We start from the raw sequence: 7,580 nt of genomic DNA on the forward strand, positions 1-7,580 counted from the left end.
TAGCATATACAATCTATAGTAAATCAGGACACTATTGAATCCATCGATGAAAGGAATTCTCACAAAGACTACATATTGAACCAATTTTCGATGGCTCTTTGTCTTTCTTATGACGATCATTCATAGCTATAAGAACAAAAAAAATATCTAGTGAAACATTGAAACTTTTACAATCGTGATTTCGACGTTTAATTGGTCATCATAATTTTGACGAAAAAGGTCATCACAATTTGTGGGGTCATAATTTTGACTAAAAATGTCATCACATCTCATTGGAAGATAGCCTATTTGTAACATCGACACTGTGAAATTATGACGTGTCTCTTGTGGAATTTTGATGTTAGGGGCGTGGGAATTGCAATGATAGAACACAGAAATCATGACATGTATGCGAGGGAATTTAGATGTTTGGGTAGTGGGAATTGAAATGATAGAATGCGGGCATGGAAATGTGTATGTGAGGGAATTGAGACGTTCGGGCATTGGGAATTATGAATTTTGGCCTGTGACTTGCGAGGTTTGTTCTTTGGTAATTACAGCATGTTGTTCGTGCAAATACTGTCGGAAGACCATAACAAACTTTTTTTAGTTGCGATGTTTAGGGCGTTGGTAGTAGTGTTGTAAAACCAATGACACGAGTTAATCCCTCGATGCCACAATACCGACAAAGTTGGAAATTAAAAAAAAAATCGCTATTTGAAAGTGGGTCAAAAGCAAGACTGGAATTTCAAATCCCCTCTGCCCATCAAATGAAAATTCTATGATGATAAATTATAGGCTCCAATTCTTTGTGTGAAACACCTATTGACACATTGTGTAATAATTGTTAGAATCTCAACCAAAAAGACGAGGAGAATAATGGACACTCGGAGCAGATCCACGTCAGATCCATACAACAAAAATATTCATGATTATAAAGGATGAGGAAATTGGAGGTGGTTCTCTCACATCTATTTCACACATCCTCCCTTTAAGAGTCATTAATGATCTCTTGATCAAAGGGAAAATTTCTCAAAGAATTACTGACGCAACTGTCTGTCCCCTTAATCTGACTACAACATGTATTACTTGAAGCTTGGGAATAGACTATTGTACACATGATGGGAGGGTGATTTGAAGTTTCCATAATTATCTATCCCCTTTTAAGGGAGAATAAGGAAATTAGAGAAGGTGCTCTCACATCTCTCGCATGCTTCCTCCCTCTTAGAGCTATTAATTCTCTCTCAATCAAAGGGAAAATGACCTACTCAAAGAATAACTTATGCAACCACTTGTCCCCTCAATCTAACTGCAACATGTATTACTTTGAAGCCTTGGAATATACTATCATACACGTGATGAGAGGGTGGTTTGAATTTTCCATAATTATCTATGGCCTTTTAAGGGAGAAGAAGCCCAACTTCTTTCTCAATTTTGACTTGAGTTCCTTACTTCTGCTCTCTTCACTTTTACTCTCTTGTTGTATTTCCACCTTTTTCTCCCACCCTCTAAGCATTGTAATCTCCACCTCCACGCCCCACAACCTACTTCCCTCTCCCTCCCTATGTCCTCATGATGTCCCATCTTCCTCATTTGCATAGGGCATCTTCCTTTGGCCACAATGGTAGGGGTCACAATATGAATCATTGATGATAAACCAATATGCATCCCCAAACCAGAGAGAAAAACATAGCTCGATAGGTTGCGCTTAACTATCAAAACTCAATTTATCCTAAGACTAAAGCTAAAATCACTTAGCTCAAGGAAATCTTGTCGAACACTAGAAATGAAGAGGTGGACATCCTATTTGAATGGATCCCGGATCTAGGGCTCACCAAAGCTCGGGATTACTTATATAGTCACACCATTGACCTTACATGGTGTATGAAAAACCTACTCAGGATTTCCATGCAGGAGAACAAAACAACAAAGAAGACATTAGATGAAAAGATCGACTGTCTGGACACAAAATTCATTGTGTTTGTTGAAAAGGTGAATCATCAAAAATTTGTTCCGCGCACCAAAGATTCTCCTCAGGAGGAATAGAACATAGAGAATATTTTTCACTAGATTGAGGACCAAAGGTTCACTTTCCACACCTTGACCCATCTGCAAGAGGATAGATTTGAAGCCAACGAATCACCTGATGATTCAATTCCCATATGGGACATCTAATTTTCCAAGATAAGTGTCACGACTAAAAAATTTTGTACTATTTTTGTATACTTGGCCCAATGGTTACATAGTTTCACATTTTACTGGTTCAATAAGGGTTTTCCTACTACCAACCCAGGTCATCAAGTCAACATGATTACCATGGGTAGCTCTATTGTGGAGTGCTTTTCCCCCAAATATGTAATTATGTTGGCAACTAGGTCTAGTATGCTTATGAACTTTCAATAGTGTAAGGTTACAAAGGCAAAGAAATTGCAGATGGTTTCATTTTCAAACATGTTGACCTACCATGATTTTGATGTACCCTCATTTTTCTTTCTTGAAGTAATATAACATCCTGCTTACTTACAAAAAAAAATAGATATACAAGAATTTGACATTTACAATAAACTCTTTTTCTAAAGAGAAATTATCCACATATAAAATTTAAGTTATGTATATTATAATGAATAATTATAAAAAAAAAGAATAAAACATATTAAATAAAAAATCTAGAATCATAAGTATTTTAATAAATCAAAAAATAAGAATAATTCTATATATAAAAAAATTGAAATTGAAATATAATAAAAATAGTATTATAAATAAACACATCTTAATTTTGAATCTATCAAGTGTGGATAGGGTGATGGATCTATGTCGGTTTTTACAATCACATGATAAAGTCTTTGAAATAAAAGAATCTATCAAATGAAAATGTATCAAAACTAAATAAATCTATTTTAATTCACATTCAATCTCTCAATATTTAAAAATGTTCAAATTAATATAAATTTACAAAAAATCTCAAGGTAAAATAAGTTTAGTTTATATTTATATATAAACTAAAACAAGAAGGAAATTAAAACAAGAAACAACCCATCATAGGACTTAAATATTTTTAGGTCCTGTAAGACAAAATATATGGGGAAAACAATCAAGCCATCATAAAGCCGCAGACCTCGAAATTAAATTATAAATTAGCATAAAGATATGCAGACCTGGAAATTAAATGATGGAGGGTTTTGAAATCTAATCAATGGAAACTAAGTGTATGAATTGAATGCATCTCCATCTCCATCTTACAGTAAAAAGAAGCTTAAATTATGTATATAAAAATTACCTTGCCTACTGGAGTTGACCAATGAATCTAATGAATTCTTCCACTATCATTCATTGTGCCCCTCCAACCTCCTTCTGTAACCTCTCTTTATGTTGCATCATCAAATTCTGATATGGCATGGAATCTAGGCAGGAACAACATAACATAAACACCCAATTATTCATTTGGGTTATAAAATTATACTAGCATGTATGGATTGATGTTGAGTTAGTAGACATGAAAAAAAATCAAGGTACAATCCTCTCGTATCTAGGTACCTACTGCACAACTCACAGAAGCATTGTTCGATTATGAGGAAAATGATTTTGGGGGATTTGGAATGCATTTCACAGATTTTGGAATGCATAATGCCAACACTAAGTTTCATCCTTTAACTTGACAATGAGGAGGTTGTGTGGTCAAAGTTGGCAAAGCATTGGGATTATTTTTATATACGCAATACTTAGCGCTATTATTAGAGACTCGATGAATTATCTTCGCTAGTTTCGCATCATCTCCAAAATACTATCTCTTTCCATATTCAATCTATATTTGAAAAGACCTTAATGCAAATAGTAATGAATGCAATTATCTCCTAAAGCATAAATATTGCTAGTAACGTAAATGCACACATAAAATTAAAACATGAACCATAACACGAATATATCTCCTAGATCTCAACCTTCACATCATCAAACCAAGCTTATGAATTGTATGCATGGCATTGGCCACTAATTCCTGATCCTCTTGAATTCCTAGCTTCAATTACTATCTCCCCTTCTTGTAGCAGTTAACCTCAAAATAGAAATCCCCATAGGTTACATTTGGCCAATCCTAGTGGCTCCACTTGTAAACTATGTGACTATTCACAACCTGGTATCCAACTCAAATATGGATACTATAAATTTGATGGTTGAATTTAAGGTTAAAATGTCAAATTTATGTTTTAATTGTTTTTTAACCAGTCACTTTTGACGTTCAAAAAATTTTCTACACCGTAAAATATGTTTAAACTGTCAAAAAAAAAGTTCTATGGAACATCAAATTCCAGGCTTGGTTGGAAGGAATTAATAAACTACCTTTGACTATGATGAAGTGGGATCACACTACATAAAGGCTAATAGTTAAATGATGAGTTCTTTGGGAGCAGATCAATGTACATTTAAATCATGTCGAGATCATAATGGAACCTCGACAACTTAAAGTGTGTGAACATTATCACAAGGGGAACCACTTAGGGAGTTGGTTTGTAAAACAATACATCAAGAGATCAATGGCTAAGGCATTGTCACAATGGTTCTCCCCCAATTTCTCAAAAAACCTATGAGAACCCCCGAGGGTAGCAACTAATTTCTACTTAAACCGTCTATTCAGCATAAGGTATTCAAGTGAGGTAGTTAGGCAAGCATGACCCATTTGTACACATCATATTTTCCCTTCCATCTCATCATCTCATTCATCCACTAGTCCTTCCATACATTTCCATGTCATATTTTTTTTGTTTTACCTCCCCTACATACAAAAAGAATAAAACTTCGTCATCTTGCCTATTATTTTCCCTCTCCTCCATTACAAATTACAATGACCAACATCCAAATTTAACTGCCAACTCCACGTCAGAATCCAATCCTCCTTGTCTCTAATTACCAAGTAATTCAAAGTCCTGTATTTGCGTTTTCTTTCTCTTTGAATCATGAGTGCGGAGGAAACCCCTAAATCGATGAAGAAACTTACCCATTCTATGTTGACATTTAATATCCCTCTTATGGATAAAGAGGCTGAAATATATGACTTTGTTTTCCCTCTCAACCTTACTGAAGTTCAACAAAATCTTCTTAACCGCTCTTATGACTCTCGTGACCCCTTTCGAGTTGTTCAATTTGGCCTTTGTTACGCAATTCTCCCACATACTTACCATTTTCTTAAATTTATTGGTTGGTTGATAGCTTCTCTTGTTCCACAAAAAAAATTTGTTATGTCTTCATTGGGAGAGAATATCTTTGAAATCAATCCAGAATTAATTCGTAAAGCATTCAATTTTACGACTGTTAAAAATCCCAGTAATTTCACTAATGATTATCTGCTTCTCACTTATATAAGACTTCCTATGTAAAGCTAAGAAAATTTGGTTAAATTCATTCAGCTACCCAATTCACAAATTCCTCTCACAGTGAGAGAATATCCCATGGCCCTATTTTCTGAAGTTGCACAGTCCATTCTTTCTATAATTATGTTTATATTGGGAGAATATGATATGAGAGTTGTTAATGAACAATATTTAGGGTTCCTAAATCTAATGTTACAACAAGACAATGGTTTGGATATCCCCCCCATTTAGTAACCTCTACCATATTTCAGTTTCAAAATTTTCATATTACTGGTTGTCTTAGATACCCTTCTCTCCTTTTCTATCTCTTTTTGTATACACATGTTGATGAATTTAGGGATTTGAGTCTGAGTGTATGTGATTCAAAAAATTAGAGAAGGTATGTAGTTGGATGGATTAATGTTGTCAGAAAGAAGGGGGATAGTGAATATTTTTCTTATTACCAATCATCTTTTATGGTTATTATATATAAAATTATGAACAACCAGTACCCTCCAAAAATTCTACTAGAGGAAAATATCTCATTGTAGCTCAACAAAGACACCAGAGTTGGAAATTGGTACATCTTTAAAGATTACATGGAAATAAGATTGTATGGAGCAGAAGTAAAACCATACTGGTTGCCAACCTTTGTACCTATTAGAATATTTTCATAGGAATTCATAAACAAAAGTTTGAGTGTTAACAAAGTCCATTTTTTTCTAGCATGCAAAGGTTTTCTTTTCAAATTACCCAGGCTTGTTGGCCCTTTTGTTGTCAATAATAGAAAATCCCTACCACGGGTTGAAAGTATGATGAAGGAATTGGGATTTAAGCAGGGAGAAAAATGGAGTTATGATCCCCATTAAATAATTTCTAATAGAAGAGTAGAATCACTTTTGCACCTTACATTCATGAAGGAAAGCCAAAACTTGGAATGATGGCCATTCAAGAAATTGATGAAAAACAACAAAATATGGATGTTAAAACTCCAATGGGAAAGCAGAGAAGCCTGAAAATAAATGCACCTCAGGAAGTGGGTGTCGAAATGGGAAGTTTACAATCACAAAAGAAAACAAAAGTCCAGGAAGGAGAAAAAAGAAGTAGAGGTAACAATCTAATTAATAGAAAGGCCTTCAAACCAACCAGGTTTTTGAATGCACTTGGGAGATTCAAATTCTTCCACTTCCTCTTCAACATATATTGATGTGACCACATTATCCATTGAATTAACTCCTTCTAAAATAGATATTTTGAAACAACACCATCAACAATTTGAAGAAAAGGATTATAAAATAAAGAGTAATATGAAAAATCAGTTGGAGAATCAACCAATCCCAAAGTATTAGACCAAATTTCTTTCTTCTATGGACCCAGAAAGAAACCAATTAAAATTTTCCCTCACTCATCCAATTGTCTAGTTTGTTCCCTCAAGGCTTAATTTCAAAACTTTGGAATTATATGTAAAGGTAGGAGACATTCCATTTCCTGATAAGATTAATCTACACAGGAAAACATGAGAAATGTTATATAGTGAGTTGGGAAAAAAGTATTTGGCAGTTGACAAAGTAGAGAAACACTTAGAAAAAGTTTCAAATCAGCATAAGTAGGAAAAAGAAAAATCCAGGGCGTTATACACTCAAAATGAAGAGTTTAAAAGATTGATTATAAAATTAGGAATAGATCCTCAGGACAAGGATTCTATTAAAACCATGTTACAAAATACATAATCTAAAGTACAATCACTAAGGAAAAAGGTTAAAAATTCTTGCTAGAGGACATGCTCATACAGTTGAATTAGTTTAAGTGGAAAAGGAGAGAAATATTAACAAGAGAGTTGGTTGACAAAAATAAAGAAGTTCTCATTTTCCAACAGTAATTATAAATCTACAAAAATCCATTTAAATCCATGTCTGTACAATTGTTGTTTCAGGTGAATTGGGCGACCTTGCAAAGAAGCTAACTAAAGTAATGACTAAGATCAAAATATCAGAATGAGAATTGGAAAAAAATCAGGGTGATCTATATTTGATTAGCGAATAACTAGAAGCTAAGGAAAGACAATTGAATATGTCCAATGAAAACAATAATCAATTGACAAATAAGAATAAAGAAGCTCAATATAAAATTAAAGAACTGAATGCGAAGTTGAAATGTAGAATTTCTATGATTGAGGTTAGGAAGCTCATTTGGGACAATATTATTCAAGAAATACACTCTATATGGGAATATATCCACATAATTGCACAAACAAATGTT

This window comes from Pinus tabuliformis, chromosome 5_2, assembly GCF_031772625.1.
Source record: "Pinus tabuliformis cultivar Carrire ecotype Pingquan chromosome 5_2, CPIR1, whole genome shotgun sequence".
Lineage (NCBI taxonomy): Eukaryota > Viridiplantae > Streptophyta > Pinopsida > Pinales > Pinaceae > Pinus > Pinus tabuliformis.